Below are 20,473 nucleotides of genomic sequence, written 5' to 3'. Positions count from 1 at the left end.
GCAAACTCCTCAAGGCATTTCTGGCTTCATCCAATTGTTGCAATAGGAGGTGCATCTCAATCTCTTGATTCTCAATTTCCAAACTCGTAAACTTTCATCTCATGATCTTTTCTCCAAGCTGTAAGGCTTCTCTTGATGAGAACTAGGCTCTAATACCAATTGTTGGAATTAACAAGTGGGAAGTGTACTTTTGAGAGGGGGGGGGGGGGGGTGGTGAATAAGAAGTATCAAACTTTGACCAATAAAACTTTTAACTTTAAAAATTGCATGCATGAACATATAAAAGTAACATGTAAAGTAAATGCATCCATATAAACACTTGACACCAAATATGATTACCCAGAAACCCTCCAATGAGAAGGTAAAACTAGAGTGGGGATGACACCCACAACTCTTCACTATTGCAGCAATAAATTTCACCTGTTAAGGTTACATATTTTGACCATTCTCATGATCTGCTTTGTGAAAGGCCTGCTTTGTTAAAAGCTTACAAGGATTGTTAGATCCTACCCTGTTAAAGGATTTTAACACTCTATCAGAAGTGTACCTGGCTAAAGGATTTACAAAACATTCACTTGGAATGTCACCCTATTAAAGGCTTTATATAATGGCTATTAAATCAACCTATCTCCATAGGATTTCAATCTTCTAATACAATTGTTAGAGAGTATAGTAGAATGTTTGACTTGATTACTTGTAATCTACTGATTCTAATTTCAGATCCTTATTCTATCCAATATGATCCTCACTGATCTTGTGTGAAACTCCTATGATATTGATTCACTGTTCTACTAACTAATATTGCAATGTTGTCCTTCTAAGTCAATTCACCCCTTTCACTTCCTTCAAACTTTGCTAGTATTCTCTCCTTGCATGCATTCTCTTCTCACATACTGTCTCATACATTACTACATTATGGGGTTTTGACCTCCTTAAAAAGGTTTTGTGACGTAGGGTTAGGTATGAATCTATGATTGAGATTCATCCATCTTTCCTGCTCAAATCTTTCCATTTTTCTAATTGGCTGGATGTTGATTGCATAGGGAATGAAATAGATTTGATCTTATCTTTTAATCCTTCAAGATTTATCCATATGTCATCTCAAAAATGGTTTACATCTTAGCTTGTGAGGGCACAAAATCTTATGTTGATTCTGAGTTACTTGGCACTTACTAGTTACTGATGCTTAGCACATATTGAATTCTATCTTGCTCGACATCTATTAGTCACTCGACATCTAAAACTTGCTTGGCACCATCTGTTTGCTCAACATCTAAATGACTCAACACTTGATGAACATATTGTGACTCAACATCTATATTATACTTAGCATCAACTTAGAAAATTTCTTAAGCGTGTTGACACTCAATTGTCAAAACCAATCTGAGATCAACATTTAATTGCTTATTTATTTTAGATCTATTATGGGTTATGTGGAAACTGTTATATTATTTTTTGCAAGTTTCCTTACAAGTGGTATCAGAGCTATGGTATTATTTTTTGTAATCCTAGATTGAATCTATGGGAATGCATGAGACAATAAAAGAAAGGGCAAGATCTGTGAATTTTTATTGCAGATTTGAGGGTTTTGGGTTAGTTGCAATGATGAGATGTTGGTAGATTTTGGGCACGTGAAATTGTCGGACAAAAGGGTATTTTAGATGTTTCATTTAAATTAGGGTTTTAGGGGGAGCTTGTAGAAATGACCTCCTAGGCAGAAACAAACCTTACTATTAGATTCGGGTCAACATTCCCATAATTTTTGATATATAATATGCCCTAGTTTGGCCATGTTCAAAGGAAATGAAAGAGTTTTTTAGTTTTAGCCCGTGATGGCTGTCAAATTTAATCCCGTCAAAATTTTCATCACAAAAAAAATGCAGTGAAAATGGTGAAAAGACTGTCTTAATAAAATGGCCATAACTTTGTCTCAGGTTATCAGATTTTAGACTTCTTATAGGTTTTGGAAACCTAATTTAGAGATCCACAACTTGGTGTAGGTTGGATTCCATGGTTTTGAATTTTTTTTAGGTCTTAAGAGGCTGAAAGTCAGATGTTGTCTAGATTAAGCACAGATTAGGGTATAACTTGGGTATACAGAGTCAGATTTTGGACTTCGAGTAGTCAATGAAAAGCTCTTAGAGAGCACTACACATTGGTTCAGATTTGTTTTAGGTTTCACATGATTTATGTGGTGATATATTAATCTGAATAGTTTATGATATATACTGACTATGGTAGCATTGTGAGTTTATCACATTGTATGTTTGGAGATTGAAGATTTGATGTCATTGTACACTTAGTTCATATTTGAGTTGGTCTCATGATGATATGGTTATTAGTGTTTGGTTTGGATATGTATGATGACTTGTTGGATTTGCAAGTTTTGTAGTGTTGTAAGTGGTCTATACTTATAGGTTGCATTTATAGCTTGTTTATGGGTTGTCTTTGCCTGTTCATCTTTCGTTATTGATGCATATTCAAATTTTTGGCTTAGATTAGGGTTGTCTATACTCTAAGTCACATTGTTTGCTAATTTTTCTTCATGTAGAAGGGATGAGATGTTGTTACCAAGTACAGTTATGGCAGAGGATTGTGGTTGACTATTTTATGCTGACAAGTTAGACACTTTGAGAGTTAGTTGCTTGGTTCATGGATGTGATCATAGTACCATGGATCTTGTCATGACATGATTGGATATACAAGTACATCCTTGATGTTCATTGGTTTGGATTCCTGATTTAGTTATGGTGGTATATCTTCTTAGTTGAAGATCATGGTTATTTGGTTTCTTTTAAGGAGCTCATGATATGCACTTTGAGTTTTTTGATGGTTTGATACCTTGGTTGATTCTTATGGTTAGAGGATGGTTTTTCATCATGATGTCTTGGATAGCTTGGATACACGGTTTAGTGGGAGCTTGTGATAGTAATGAGACCTAGAGGATCTTCATGTAGGAGATGGATTTTATGATACCATAGGTGACTTGGTACTACGATTGAGTGGGAGTTGTTGGAATTGATATATTTATTGAGTTTTTGTAGATGTTGAAGGTTTGTCTTAGATCCTATTGTTGCAAAAGCATCTTAACATTTGCATGGTGCACTTGGTTATCTTAATGGTGTGTCAAGATGGTTAGATCTTGAGGAGTCACAATGTTCTTAGTTAGCTTCATGGTGTGTGAAGATGGTTGCATCTTGAGGACTAATGGGGTTCTTGGTCAAGGTGTAGTTTATGCTTTCATTTGGCATGTTATCCTTGGTGTGATGATGGTTTTAGTATTATGTCATGGTATACTCTTGATATACATTTAGAGTTGTGACATGTTATAGTATGTTCATATGGAGCATGTTATCTCTTTGGTTGAGATGGTTAGATCATGTTGTCATGTTTATGTTCCTGAGGCCATGGTTGGAATCTTGACATTGATCTTGATTTAGTTTCTTGGTATTGAGTACATTGATCATAAGTTGGATACTTCATGATATTGCTATGTTGCATTTATAGTTGGCATGGATTGATTAGTTACAGGTGCTCATGGATACTTAAAGATGATGGTGATGCTGATTTCTCTTGGATTAGAGAAGTATTTGTTGGGACAATTGTTTGGTTTTAGCAGGAAGTCTGAGGGGCATTCACCTAATATGGACTTGAGAGGAGATTATTATTAGATGAGTCTGGGTTGGAGACTTGGATATCTTGATGAGCATTCTCATTCTTTGCTCTTAGTGTACTTGAAGGTTTGCTACTTGAGAGGTAGAACCCAAATTTTCTCTTAACTACATTATATTTATGCTTGTCTTTCAAGGATATCGATCTTGATCTAGGGTAGATGAGTTAGTTTTGGAGGGTTCATTTGAGAGATAGTTTAGCATTGGTTATCTCCTTGTGTGTATATTGTTATGTTGGTTGAGTTTGGGAGATGGTTTTATATTGGGCATATTCCTTGGAGTTTTATATTGGGCATATTCCTTGGATTAGGAATGGTTTATGAGTTTGATCTTCTTGTGAGAGGCTTACATCAGTGATTAGTTAAATGGTATGGTTTGGGTGTTGTTGAGGCTTCTTGGTTGGGGTTTTATGGAAGAGATCATACTTGCACAACTTACGTCTAGAGGTGTGTGTAGAAGGACATGATATAGATTATGATTTGCATGGTTTCTCTCTAGTCTTGGTTATCTTCCTAGATGTTTGGTTTTGCTTACATTGGATTTGAGATTGATTAGAGATTGTGATCACTAGTTTGTGCTCGTGTATGTCATGTGAAAGATGACATTGTTATTCCTTTATCTCTTTTCTCTATGAGTTGTGGAGAGCTTGGGAGACTACTAGAGATTTTTTATGAGAGTTGTTCTTGCAGGTTACTAGTTTACGTGTTGTAGATGTCCTTGAGACTACATGGATTCACTTCTTTGAGTTGTTGTGAGTGAATTGGTTATAGATTTGACATTATCTTTTGTAGTGGGAGCTTCCTAGTATATATTTGGTAGGTATTTCTCTTGAGATTTGTGATTGTAGGTTACAAATTGGATATGTTGATGATGTGAGATTCACTTGGTATACCTTTGGAGGTATGTATAGTTGGCTAGGTTTGGCACTTACTGTGAGTGTTATTTCAGCAATGCATATTTTGACAACTACGAATGTATGTGATTATCTTTGGATCAGGTTTTTTGTGCTTGACATTTCAGTTGGTACAAGATTTTATGATCTTCTAATGTGACATGTTGTGTGGATTTCTCTTTGGATGGCTTCTATTTATGTCTAGTGGAAGTGACATAAGAGGAGGTGGCTTTATTCATGTTTGAGATGTTGGATATTTTGATTTTGTTACAGGGATTAGGATGGAGCACATGGTGTACTTTGATCCATGATGGTGGATGTGCTAGGAGGGATTGTTCTCTTGTTCATTTATGTAGCTACAAATTGACCCTATGCAATGTATACAACAAGTGGGAGATTGTTGAGATAATGGGTGTTGCACACATTGCATAATATTGTTATATTGTATTATTTTATTTGATTATATAATACTATATCTAGGAGCACATAGATAGTCGTGCAACATGTAAAGATTCCCATGGGATATACTTGATGAGTTGTATTGTAACATTGTGATAATATTTGATGTAATTATTTAATATTAGAAAAAATAATTAAATTTTCAATATTAAATGTGGGGTCAATGGGTTAGGTAGCACATGGTTTATGTAATACCACTTAGTGGTTTTGTGGGACTTGCTACTATATAAGCAATCACAAGGGTAGTTGTTGTAGCGAGAAGACAAAAGGAAAAAAGGAAAGAGTCAAGTGGGACAAGGCTTGATAGGTTACCCAAGGGAGCATTTGTGAAAGTTGGAAGCATGGCATGGGATGTGTGGATTCATGCTTGTGCACATGGATTGCTTGTTTGTGGCTATGGCTTTGAAGGCTTCCATAGTTGTATTGCAATGGTGCTTTTGCTGAATAATACATGGTGATGAATGCTTTTAGAGGCTAGGTTTTTCCCTCAATGAGGGTTTCTCAAGGTATATCTTGTGTCACATTTTGTGGGTATGTTGTTTATTATCTTGCATGTGGATTTTGATTGCTTATTTATTTCAGATCTATTATGGGTTATGTGGAAACGGTTATATTATTTGTTGCAAGTTTCTTTACAGCTTATTTGGCTTAGACACATATGTATACGTACATGCTTATCTTTTATGTAGATTGTAGGTAACAGACATCGACTTCCCTAAATTGCTAGGATGAGCATGCCTTATCACAATAGTTTAATGGTAAGAATGGGGAGATAATGTTCAGGTCCAATCCCAGCCATAGCCTAATTACTTGTCCTGAGAAGGAGGACATTTATTTGACTTTCCACCCCTTTTAAACCCATGAGTTTATCTTTGGCCGTGTTGTTTACTTTTGAGTTTTGGTCAGTTTTGGTGATGTGGCTTTTATGTGATTTTGACTATGTGATTTATTTGGTAAATAGTTCAATAATAATATTTGGGTTAATCATATAATATTGAGAATTAATAAATATTATTTGATTAAAAAGAAAATATTAAAATATTTAATTAATTAAATATATGCTTTAATTTAAAAGAGTTAATTTGGAAGTTTAATTTGGGAAATTGGTTAAAGAGAAATTAGATTATGATAATATTTAATTAATTAGAAATTAATTAAATATGTACTTCAGTTTAAAATCTTTAATTTAAAAGTCTAATTTAGGAAGTTTGATAAAAATAGAATTAGAATATTAAAAGATTAAAGATTTAATATTGTTTTATTATAATTATTTAATTAATAATAATTAAATTAGAGTTGCATTTAAATAACGAGCTTTAATTATTATTACTAATTTAAATAATAGACTACGCTTTAAATAGTGCTTGTACTAATTAGTAAAGTGGAGGAAAATAAAATATAAAAGAATATTTTAACTAAAAACTTGTTTAAGTGTTCATAAGAGGATCAAATAATAAAAATTTATTTGAAGGAGAGGCATTTCCATGTTTGAAAATCATAAATCCTAGGTAGAGTTAAACTCTTTATTAGGACATTCAAATTCATTTCTACACACACAAGTTTTAGGGAGAAAAATTTGGAATTGAAGCAAAAGAATTGTTGAAAGTTTCAGAGGGTTTGGAATTGCATGCATTTACTAGATTGTCCAAAATTCTAGCTATTAGATTGAGGTAGGGTCTAAGAACTCATTTGCTAAAATTATTTTGGAAGATCTATCTACCTTATGGCTGCCATATTGCTGAAATTTATAGGATAAATTATAAAAAAGATTTTTTTTGATGAATACAAAATTTTCATTAATTAAAATATTAAAGATACATATTCACAAAAAAGTGGTTCGAGGATATAGGATCACCCTCGAGTTCAAATAGCCCAAGGTCAGAAATCAACTATTCATCAAAAAACATATATCAACAAAAACAAGAAATTTCGGGCTGTAAGAGTAGTTCTAGCTGAAGGAGGGTCTTTATCATCAAAACCCCAAAAATCTTTGGGGTCAATGTTGGCTTAGGAGGAGCCCAACCATTAGCAACAACAATATCTTTATCGACCTCTTTTTCTTCTTCAACCTTGGGAGGAGAAATGGCAAGATTTAGCCAGGCGAAAGCCCACTTGGGGTCACGGGGTGTAGATGACCAACCCACATCAACAATAGGTTGGGGAGCCACCAGGGACTAGCCTGAGCCCAACCTTCAAGGAGGTGAGGTTGAGTGTTGATGGCCACAAAATCCACCACTAGGAGAGTGGTGATGAGGCTATGACCTAGGAGTCTGTGAGCGGTGAGCAGAACTACTCCAGCCTCATCAATGACCACAAGGAGGAGAGCGGTCACTGGAAAAAGTATCCAGAGGTACTCAAGAAATAGTATAAGGGGCATTTCCCTAGTAAGCAAGTAGCTCCTGTAGGTGAGCTACTTCCAACATGACCTTGTCAATTTGCACTTGAATCTACAACATGACATTATTACATATACGTGCTTTAGAGTACATTGGAACATGAATATCAAGAAAACTGTTAGAGAATAAAACAACATTACAATCTTTCTAGATTGTAAACAATATCTCCATTCTAAAAACATGCCAAATCTAGGCATATCTAAAAAGAAGTCTAGGAGCATCAACTAGAACTACCATATACCAAGTGAAGGCCTCTAGATGAAAAGATCTAAAAAAATCATTAATCCAGAACCAATAATTTTGAGCTCTTCTACAGAACCAAAAAATATGTAGAAAGCTTTCAAGTTGGCCACAATAAGGGCATCTAGGATCTGGGACTCCCAAATGTCGAAGTTGAGGGCCCAAAGGCAAACCTTGGAAGAGGAGACACCAAGAAAAGTGAGCAATCATTAGATCTATGATGGTATGCCAGACAGTGGCAAATCTAAGACTCCAAGTCTTATGTTAAGAATGCAAATGCCAGCATTGGTTGAGAGTGTCAACCATTAGAAAATGGGGCACTAGCCACTGATACCCCATCTTGGGCTTATAACTAGTCATTGAAGTGGTAGGGTACCACTTCCAATCTTTCCACCATGGGTGTTGTGAGTGAATTCCAAGCTTGTACAACAAATTGGGAGGAACCATAGAAACTAAAAGATCAATTGTCTATCAATCTGGATGGATAAGCTTATATTGGACTTGCAAATCCTCCCATGAGCGAAGGATCATAATAACCCTAGAGAATAAATCTCTGGGAGTTACAACATCCCTGCAAAATAATTGCAAAGCACTGGCTCCTTGAATTTTGGCTAAAGGCACACCTTGCGTGGGAAACAAGGGTGACCACCAAAGGTTTTGTTGATTTATTGAGAGCCCATCTCTAAATCCATTACCAGCCCAATGAAGCCAAGGCTTGAGAGCTTCCCAAGATTTCCAAATGCTCTTAATAACAAAAGTGTCATGAATCTAAATAGGTTCAAAGATCACAAGAAGGTTTTAAGACCAATCCCCTTCTAGGCTGGATGGTTAACTGAAAAGCCTGAAGAAATGTAGTGATGTAGCAAAATTTTCTAGCCTTCATCCCCTGAGAGAGCCCATATAATCCACTTGGCACAGAGGGCTATCCCCTACTTGCAAGTAGAGAGTAACCCAAGGCCACCAAAATCTTTGGGAAAATAACAGAAGTCCCAAGTAGCTCTATCAAAGCCATGATGCACAACATCAGAGGCCCATAGAAAGTCCCTGATAAGATGTTCAAGCTTAAGGCACAAGGCTTTAGAGGGAGCCCAACAAGAAGAATAGTACCCATGAGTAGCAGCAAGCACTTTCGAGTAGATTTGACATTTTCTCGCAAGAGAGAGGGGCTTAGTAATCCAATAGTCCAACTTCTTCTCAATTCAAGCAAGCACAACATTCCACAACTCCATAGGAGATGATTGAAAAAGCAAATGGAATGCCTAGTAACCTAAAGATTTCACCATGTTGGACCCATTTCCATCCATATTGGGCAAAAAAAATGGTGGTAGCAAAGGGTTTTGTGCCATTGGATAGTAGACCCTAAAGCAAGGCAAAAAGTATCCAAACATTGCAAAGCATTGGCAATATTCTCCTCATCCTCAATTAAAGTGAGGAAAGAATCATCTGCCAAATGACCATTGACTAGCTGAGTGGTTGACTCTGGTAAAATACCATGCACCAATTCTTGAAAAATGGCATTAGCCAGCGGGTAGCCAATAAAAAAGAATTTTGATTTACAATTAAGAAATAGAATTGATTCATGTGTTGTTTAAAGTCCACAGTCAGATGTAAACTATATAATCATGTTGTTGAAAATTAATCTAGCAAGCTCAAGATCTGAGCAACCAAAGAAAATTCAATATAAAATTTTAAAGAACAATGATTATTATCAGTTAGTGTTTGAAAAAGAATTATTTGAAAAATTCAATAGAAACCCTTGTAAAGATTCGTCAAGAAAAACATATCATTGCCTCTGATTTAAACAAAATTGTTGGTTGAGAATCTTTTTGGAAACAAATGCATTCGAGATACAAAATTAATAAAAGAATAATGATTGCATATTTTAGAAGATCTTAGCCATGCAAAAATAGAAAATTACATAATTCTATTCTTTTCGGGAGATTTATTATATATATATTGGAATTATTTATTAATTCTAAAAATTAAAAAAATATTAATTAAAAATAAAAAATGATTATTATTTATTAGTTTCAGAAATTAAATTAATACTACTCATTTAGTTAAAGTGGACGTTGGTATTAAAGAATCTTTAAGTTTAGTTAAACTATTAGTTGCATATAAATGATTTTATATTTATTAATGCAAGAAAGAAATTAATAAATATATAATTACGATTTAATTATATTTTAAAAGGAGTTAATTATATAATCTTCTAGTTATGAATATTTAATATTATAAGAGAAATTATAAATAACTTAATTATAATTATAATTTCAAGTTTGAGTTATCTCTAGCTGCATTATGAATTAATGAAAAGTAAATATTAATATTGGACTTAGATATAAGTCAAATTAATATTTTAGAGATGAAATTGATATTACTATTTAGTTGAATAATATACACTTATGTTATTAATTGAGTCATTTATGATTTAAGATTATTTAAATTTAAAACACGATAATGTTGCATAATATTTATATGCACAAAGAGTTTTGACATTTAAACACTTATTGATTTAAATAAATATATTAGCATAACAATTTATATTAACATGTATATTCTTACTTTATTTCTAAACACATCCTTACGACCCAAACTAAACAAGAGGAATTGATGGAATCAAATCATATCGCCGAAAACTATATATTTTCTTAAATATTCTATTTATGGTCTAGCAATGTTTATTTTAATGATGGTTTTTCTATGTGGGATATTTAGTTGGCCAAGTTAGGATGTGAACTAGAGGCATTTTAAAGATTTTTTTTTATGATTATTTGACTGGATATCATGATAAACTTTATGATTTGAATTGAGATTTATGTTTTATGAGCTTTAAGCTATCGAGCATTTATGAGAACTTAGGTTTTGAGAACCAATGTTATTTTTGAGTTGCTGTTAAGGAACCAAATTCGATCAATATTACTTTTGTGGTATGAGACACAATTGTGGTTTGTGAGTTTCAAGAAGGTAGTCTAGGTGCATCTCTATGGGAGTGGCTTGCAATGGGGGTTGGGACCCAAAGTGACTACCAGGGTAACTCATTGTAATTTGTGTAACAAGTGATAACATAGTAATTAAAATAATTTCCTCCCCCACACTTTGAGATAAATTAAAAAGATAAAATTGAGATTTTTCCTTGTCCATGCCTTGAGTGCTTCTATAGACTAAAGATGAGATTTTTCCTTGTCCATGCCTTGAGTGTTTCTATAGACTAAGGATGAGAATGAGATGATACCTTGAGAGGTATGACTAGTCTCCTCATCTTCATGAGAGGGTATTCTAGTTCCGCATAGAGTCACTAGGGGGTTGGGGTCCTGAGAGACTATCAGTATAACTTTAGAGTTGGCTCATGTGATGACACTCCACCATATGTATCCCGAGTCTCCTTCATGATTATTTTTATATTTGCCTCTAGTGGTGTGCTTATTGAATATTACTTTTGATGATGTATTTTTTGTGAGTTGTTACTCATTGATTGGATGCCATTTATTGTTGATAGTCAACTTTTATTAATGAATGACCAATTATTCATTGGTGGTGTTTTTTTTTGTTGGAGTTAGTGATTGATGGTTTAGTTTTATTGTTTTCATAGTTGTTATCTATTGGTTATTATGCTTGTGACACTTGATATTATTTTGGAGGCAGTTGTATCTTTTGGTTTTTGTATTTGATTTGTACTTGGCATTAGTTGTCGATTTCAGTATGTGATGTTGGTTTGGATGAGTGTCTTTTTGACTTTGGTTATATTTTCTTTATTAGTAGTTTGTGTTACCCTTGAGGTAGATTTGGCTATCATTATTCCTTACCTAAGATTGTTTTATGATTTGATTATATGTGTGTGGATTGTACATTATCTCTCCTGCACGATGGGAGTGAGAGCTTGATTATGTGACCATGCGGTCGGGAGGTAGTTTCTTCTTACCATTTGGGTCCCCCTCAGATTAACAAAGGTTGGATGCTCATTATTACAGTTGTACCATTATAATTCTTATTCTTATCTTGGAGGCTTTTATTCTTTTGAGGTATCTATGTATCATGTGTTTTGAGATCCTACGAGATATTGTATTGCATATTGATGTACTTGTATCTACTTTCACATACCCTGTGATATGTGTAGTAGGTATTATTCATTAGATTTGCTTATGTGATAGTGTATCTGTTATTTCTTTATGATCAGTAGACTTTGTGCTTGAGATTTAAACTTATTAATAAAACTTTTTTATGTGACTCAACATGAAGGAACCCTTAAGGAATGGAAATTTTATTTGTAATTTTCTTATGTGTACTTGATGTGTATGTATATATTTCTTCTGCATTATTGTTACTTTGAATATATATATATATATATATATATATATATATATATATATATATATATATATATATATATATATATATATATATATATATATATATATATATATAGTTCAACAAACATCATAACATGTTAGGTTTATTTATCTTGGGTTCCCAAGCGAGGCATTACATGAAGTTTGATAGGGACCATGATATGCAATGATGATTGTGAAATGGGAAAGTAAGTGATGTAGGTTTTTGGAGTGAACTGAAATAAAGTAGATGCATTTTGAAGGAAAGATTAAGAGTGGTAAAAGGTCTAGTTTTGAGTTGCAATCTCGATGTTTGAAAACACTAGAATTGAATTTGTCAATGCATATAGCCTGTTTAACTAGTGTTCTATTTTAAATTACTATATTTGGAAAATATGTAAAAGCTTATAGATTTGCTAGTGAAGAAGATGAGTAGGAAGCTAATGATTAGTTGTTTTAGTAGGAAGTTACAAAAAGAAAGTACTTTTTATTGTAATGAACTCTTGTATATGATGCATCTTTTTAATATTAGTAATAAAAGTATCTATTACCAATAAAAAAATAAATCAATAGAGTAAATAGATTAACATATTAAAATAGAAATATCCAGATAAATCATTAAAATTAAGCTATTTATACCTCATTCTCCATCCAAAATATAAAATGGGTTCACTTTTTTTCTCTCTATTATATTTCCTTTTTAAATTTGTGATGGATGTCAACCATATTTCTCTTCCCATCAAAACACGGAACATTGCTACTTAAACTAATTAATATGCAATCATTTACTTTTTCCTAGGAAATAAAAAGTATCATTCAACAATTGGCTAGATCAAAACTTGTAAATCTTTTTGCCTATTGCGATGTGTTATATGAAGTTTGACAAGCCTAGCCTTGGAGACCTTGATAAGTATGAGATTTTCCACAACAAGTCAAATTGTGATATTGCTAGTAGGATTTAATTGTGTAGTTTTTGAGTCAAACCCATTAACCCATGTATCATGAATAGTGATTCACACATGAATCCATCTCTAATGAGAATAAATGGAACACAAATAAAATATATTGGAGACCTTATCTAAAAACATATATTGATTCAATTCAACTATGCACAAATAAAATTAAATAATTGTTTCTTAAATTTTGTATATTCCCATGAGAAAATTTAAATACGTATGTAATTTCCTCACCTGATTTCATTTGTGTGTTGGATTTATTGTATGCTTTTACAAGTTAAAACTGTACTTTCACACTTATAATATTTAATATATTTTTTCCCTTATTAGAGGAGGGAGTTTTTCATCTTCTTTATTTGGTTTCATCAAAACCATTTATAGTTTCTAGTTACTCACAACTTTATTTTTTTTATAGACCAACCCATGCCAAATTTAGTCTCCATGACCCGGATAGCTATTATTTTAGGTGTGTAGATATCTTTGAGAACAAAAAATTGAGATTAGCTTTGAATTGTTAAGAGCATGTTTTGACATATAGCATTCATTCTTCCCTTTAAACCAAGTCATATATTATCTTAGTATTATAGCTACCACTACAAGATGAAATAAATGATGTGGTTGAAGATGTATATGTCCCAAGAGTGGGTGGGATATTAGAAGTCTTTGTTACCCATTCCACATTATTAGAGTTTACTATTATTGAGTTCCTCTTAGATTTCATACTCAATACAAGTGGTTAGGGAATCAATTAATTCCCTTTGACACACTTGATTTGGTTTTAATATTTTAATGTCTTTACTAGATCGTTTTTATATGTATCTATTGCCTAGCTTTCATTCCTATTCCTTTAGGCTGTAAGTTGTAGTCAAGTCAGTGTCCAGTTTGAGTCTATGTCTAGAATGCCTCTAGGATGACCTCTTTTCTCATCATTCCCTTTCAAGATAACCTATGCAGGAAATTATGTAAGCATTGCACTAGTCAACGGCTAGGTGATTTAGGGTTTTGGTGGGTTAGTTATAAGTGTCTCCTTGATGAGAAGAAGGTCTATAACCTCCAATGATTCATCATCTAAGGATTCATAAGGATTTCAAGGATAAAGATCTATAGTAATTGCATTTCAATGGAAGATATCACAATGATCAAGTTCAGAATGCAGAGAAACCTATTTGTATTAGCAACTACATGGACAAGTGGAAAAGTCAATTAACCAAAGGACCACACATCGTTGGTTAGTTGAAAAGTCAATTGCTCTTAGAGATGAATTCTTGACTATCAGATGAAGATCAGACCAAAGGTCATTGCAACATTGCACGTGGAAAAATAGTTGAAGATTTTCAAGTTGCAAGGATGTAAAGAATGAACATGACAATCAACATTTAAGGCTATTGCATGGTCACAAGCATTTTAAGCTAATCATGAGTTAAGGCTACAAAAAAATGAAAGTTGAAGATAACATCATCGCTGGCAGATAAGGGTAACTTAAGGTTAATGTTGTGATGGAGGCAAAAGCATGCTTTCATACTATCACAAGGTGTTAAGGTTCATTCTTAAACAAGGTTGCGACAATGCGAGTGACAATAGCAATTAAGTCAAGTTGAAGATCGTATCATCACATGTGGTTAAAGATAACTTGAGGTCAAGGTTGAAAATAGAGAAAGCTCCTTGTCACAACTTTGTAGGGTTAAAGGATGAGCGAGATTGTTGAGTTGCGAGCTTGCGAACAAGGTAATAGTTAAACTCAAAATGGTCTTCATAGCATCACAAGGTGTTAATGTTAACTTTCAAGGAAGACTAGTGTGACATCGCAGGTGAAAGAAATGCTGTCCTAGACCATGGTGAAGATGTGAGGTAGTTAGTTCATGGGTGATCGCATGATCAAGGTTTGATTCTAGTTTGAAGGTTTCTAATTATGATGGTGCACAAAGCATAAAATTACAGTCAAAGCTAGCAATCATAGCCTCATAGCTATTTAGGTTGACTTTCAAATTTGGCTTGCGAAGACAAGAAAGGTAATCTGGGTGGTTAAGTATGTAGTGACCACAACATCACATGAAGTAATATAGTTAAGATTTTAAGTAGTGAAGTTGTGAACGGTAATCTAGATCATTTACGCATCCTGATAGTCCAAAAAAATTAGATCAATGCCTATCATTTTCCCACTTTTTAAAGATGCATGAAGAATAACCAATGTGGTAAAATGAGCACTAGACACATGTACATAGAGGGACCCATGGAAGAAGTCATAAGAAAATAAGATTGTGATCGTCAATTCAAGACTGATGACCAAAATTTAAACTTATTGTATCTATTAAAATATGAATAACATAGATTGGGTGCCAACAAAAGAATACAAAAGAAATGAAGATTTTCATAGGAATTTTGGAGTTTCTTGAAGATAAACAGTCACCAGGTGTTATCAGAGGTGTCATGGGATCAAAATCATTGCTGAGAAAAATGCCACGTGCTATAGATTAGATGTTTTTATATTTTCTTATTGTTGTGTGACTATTGCATTGCACAAATTGAGGAATGATAGAAGACTATAAATGTAATTTATGATGATAGTGAAAGGGTGACAAACTTAATGGTGAATTGGCTCTATAATTACACTTACCCTATTTTTGTTAAGGTTTTATTGTTCCAACTTAGTTTAAAAGTAGTTTATGCATAAATAGTTGAAAGATAATTGTTTCAGACTCTATTATCTCCTTTTGAATTCCATTTCATCTGGTCTTAGTAGAATAAGTGATTCCATTTATTGTCCATATATGATGCTATTTATTCTCTCCCTCTTGTTGTTTTGCTTTGTTAGGGTTAATAATTAGGATTGCATAAATAGAAATTTATTGTAGTTAGAAGCTAGATAGAAGTGCGACAAGTTAACTCATAACAAATATTCCACTGGGGGTTGTGAATTATCCAAATCCATTTTGCCTGAATTGTTTGTGTCTACAAGCAATTTGGTTAGCCTTTACTACTCTCAAGTTAAGAGCTTATTCTATCATAAAATTTTGATCTAAGAAAGAAAATTTCTTTGCACATGATTGCAAGCCTTAAGGGAGTTGTACCTTGTAATTTAGAGGGTAGTGATACAACATATACACTGACCCATTTGTTGGTGACATCCTTTTGTCTCTCCAAAATGTTGGGTATTAAAAGAGTCAGGATATAAATCCTAATAAGAGAACAAACTATTAACCAGCAGTATCTAGCAAGATTGTAAAGTCCACTCCATCCAATTTGTTTTCTACCTCTTATGCCAATATGGAAGCCAACAAGGAAGCCAACACCTCTTTTCTTTATTAACATCATGTTCCTATATATATATGTGTGGTTCTATAGAATAAATAATGAAAATATTTATAAATCTATAAATTTTCAATTGATTACTTCATTGTGGCCAAAATATTCTTCTTCCCTCTATTTCTTGACATTTTGAGGTGACTTGGAGAAAATTACATTCATCCAATATGTGGAGGAAAAGGAAGTACTTACTACTAGGTATGATTTTTTTGTCCATTTTGTGTTATGAAAGTTTTATTTTGTGGTATGAAAGCATTTTACAAATATAAAAATGGGTGGTTAATAAGAAAGCTTGATGCATGAGCATCCTGAGTTGCCTTGTAATCCTACTCATTTTGGTTCATTCTGCTTGTTATTGTCAAGTTCCAGTGGTTGTTGAGCTATAGTTTCTGTTGGGTTGTTCAATGTTGGTTGAGTTGATCAGTGTTGGCTAAGTTGTTTGGTATCGGCTGAGCTGCCCAATATTGACTGAGTGCTTTAGTGGTTGAGTATTTCTTCATGTGCCGAGTGAACCTAATATTTGTTGATGCTTGGTTCCTTCTTTGACCAAGTTTTTCTATGATTGATTCTTAGTTTGATCCAACTTGTGTATTTAATCAAAATCATGGAATTTAATGTAAGGATCTTATCTTGGGATGTGTGCAAACCATTTTGAGGTCAACTTTCTATTATGTAATAATATAGAATCTTTTATAAGAAATTTTGGTAGGTATAAATAGGGGTGTTTAGGTTAGGTTAGGGACATTGGAGAGAGAGTGTGCGAGTTGAGGAGGCTGGAAGTCCTAATTAAGGACCTATAAAAATTCTAAGTTTGGGATTTTGTAAAATCTTTGTACTGGTCATAACCCAGAAGGCCTTATAGCTGGGCATGTATGTTGATAATTTGATGAATCAATAAAGTATTTGCTATTTCCTCTCTCCTTAGTGTTTTTCTCCCTATTTTTTGCTTTCATTGTGTTTACTCAACAAGGTGTTTGGATAGTTAGGTGTGCCTATGGCCCTAGCTATTTAGATCCCTCTTTGCATCAAAGCTTTACCTTGACTGATTTTCTTTTTGGATTTAATATGCCTATATGATATATCCTAAGAGTTCAAACACTATGATGGAATGAATAAAATAAAAACAAGAGCACCATATAGCCTAAATCAACCAAAGCTTAACCATTATCTACCAAGTGGCATTCATTTTGTACACATCTATTAGTAAAATTTCTATCTAAATATATTTATAAGGATTCAAATTAAAGAAAAAGAAAAAATAGTACATGGTTTTCATGTGTTAGAGTAAATAATTATTATTTATGCTTTTACTTAAGTTTACTTAGGTTAATGCATTTACTTATTAGTTGTAGTCTAGGAGTTGTCGACAAGATATGAGTTTGTTCCTATCTAAGTCATACTTATCTCCTCACCTTGATCAGGACATTCCACCTTTTGTGGACGTATACTTAGTTGTCATTTTTATCTCCTAGCATCTTCTAGTTTGTTCTAGAAGTCTCCTTGAGGCCTTTATATTCAGACTCTCTCATTGTATTTATCAACTCATTTTCAAGGCATATTGTATAGCAATACATTTTTCTTTGTTTGCAATATCTTCTCTCTCAGTCCATTTAGTTTCTCTAAGCTCCACCCTTCCTTCTTTGGTTTCTCTTCAATAGGTTATTTGCATGCAAGTGATCTTGGCGAGTTGTGAAGTTGGATTTCATCAATTTCTACATGGTATCAGAGCCTCCCTACTGCTTCTTGGTTGAAGGATTCTTGAAGCCGCAATTTGGAGACACAAACCCAAGTTTGTTTGTGATTTTTTTCTTCAATTAGGGTGAAGGGAATTTTTTTGGAGCACTTTGGGCCTACGTAGTAGCTGCCATTGAGTTCAGAAGGCCTGTTATAGTCAGTATCCATACAAAATTTGTCTATTTTGGACATAGTTGATTCGGGATGCAATTTTTTTGTTAGGGAGGCCGTACAAACACAATTTTTCACAAAAAAATTTTAAAAAAAATGTTTTGTGCAGGGCCACTCAACGGCCACCGCCGCACCATTGTGGCCCTACCCATGCATTGCCTAGGCACCACCACAGCTAGCAGTGCAGTTGTAGTGCAGCCTAAACCTGACTGTCGCCTTGCAGCCACCACTGCTCGACCAGCCCATCACCCTTCCATGTGGTGCTACCCTATTTCGTAGCTTTGCCGCCACCTCCACCAGTAGCTATCGCCCACCGATAGCCTTGCTAGCACCCCTAACCGTGTGGTATTTTTTAGCACACTTGGCACAGTCTGTGAGTGACATGTGGCATGGGTGCCACATTTGCACTTGCCACGTGGCCCTTGCCACGTAATCCCTCCAGGGTCCTTTTTGACCTACTTGCAATTTTTTGGCCATAACCTGAGCATACGAAGGTATTTTTCTGATCTGAAAGAAGTGCTAAAAAGCTGGTCTTGAGATGGAGACATCAGTGTAGGTATTTTGTAGTTTTTATGTAGTTTTGTCACTAATTTTTGTAGTCAAAGTTTAAAGTTCTATTTTTTACTTTGGCAAGCATATCTTGTGTGCCCCATCTCTATTTTTTGAAAATGTTATATTTTTGGAAAATTGGTTGTCTACTTTTCAAAAATGTTGACTTTTCCTTCAAATTCTACTCCATGCTCTTTCTATCATGTTTTGGTATTTTTGCTCAATGGTGGATATCTTGGGTGTTTCAAGTTCAAGGATCGTTTTCATGGCATGAGATCTTTTGTTTTGGGTTGTAGTATCTTTTGTATCAACTTTTTTCCCTTTCTGATCATTTTAGCTATCATTTGTAAGCATCTTTATGTGAACACACTGAGATAAAGTGCCACTCTTGCATTTCAGGTTTATGAACATTGTTTTGAGATAGTTGTACTTGCACTATTTTATAAAGCACCATGGAGGGTTAATTGTTGCCATTTTTGTGTCCTCTTCCTTTGTCAAGTGAGTGTTCCTTCCACAACATTAGCCCCATGAATGTGTCAGTGAAACGTGCTTTTATAGGTGTTTATACCTCTTCCTCTCTCTTGTTTTTGTTGGTTCTTTCTGCAGAGGACTTTTGGTCCACTTTCTCAGTTGCCTGTCACGTCACCCTATTTACATTAAGGGGGGTTTATTCTATTGTTTTAATGTTTCCTTGGTTTGATGGTTCGATTGTGTGAGCTATGCATTTAGTATTTGATCCTATATACTACGTGATTGTAGTGGCTAGCTACCTATGCATTTCGGTGAGATGGATCATCTACCATATAGACACTCTTGGTTTGTGCCTTCTATTTCCATGGAGATTCTTCAGATCAACAATTTCTTTTTGATGATAGAGTTTGTGGCTTCTTCATGCTTTAGTGATCTTCTCTTTGTTCTTATTATCTGGGACATTCCATTAGTTGGAGGCTTCTTTAGTCCTTCACTAGGTTTTTAGTTACTTCTTTTTGGGGGAGGGTTTTCCCATGAGGTTTTCCCTCTTTCCCCATTTTTAGAGGTTGCATCTCTTTGCATTGTACATGGGTACCTAACATGACCTTATTACCAGGACCCATTCTGCATTTCATCTTAGCTGTTGTTGTATGCACCCAAAAATGGTCGCCTAGACTATGGGCCCCCATTATTCAATTTATCAATTTATCAAATTTTCTGAATCAATGGTTTGTAACATTTTATTAAATCAATTAAAATCAATTTTCTTGATCAAATTTGATTTATTTCATTTCTAAGATTGATCATTTTATTCCAAGTCTTATTTAATTAAAAGAAAATCTTCTCTTTTAATTAAATAAAATAAAATCCCCATTTAATTAAAAGAAGACCTCTCTTTTAATTAAACAGTTCATCCACATTTAATTAATTAAGAGAAAAACCTCTCTTTTAATTTAATTAAATATCTTCTATTTAATTAAAAAGAACTTGCTCCTTTTTAATTAAATAAAATCCCCACTTAAATATCTCTTTTGATGAAAAAAGGAAATAAAATAAATTCTTTTTATTTAATTTCTCTACACTTAAAAATGTGATCTAAGTGGGATTTATCTTTCCACTTTCTCCTCAACCACTCCTCTTTTCTAATTGGTGGAATCTTGTCTCACTTGGATCACCACTTTCTTCTCAACCACTCCTCTTTTCTCATTGGTGGAATTTTGTCTCACATGGGTCAAGCTCTATTATCCCATATTGGTGGTGAGAAGCCTCTCACCTCCATAATTTCTTTTATAAGGGAGAGCCC

The sequence above is a fragment of the Cupressus sempervirens genome, chromosome 5 (genome assembly GCF_028749045.1).
Source record: "Cupressus sempervirens isolate cs-2001-9-10 chromosome 5, ASM2874904v1, whole genome shotgun sequence".
NCBI classification, from domain to species: Eukaryota; Viridiplantae; Streptophyta; class Pinopsida; order Cupressales; family Cupressaceae; genus Cupressus; species Cupressus sempervirens.
This window is presented reverse-complemented; position numbering follows the sequence as displayed.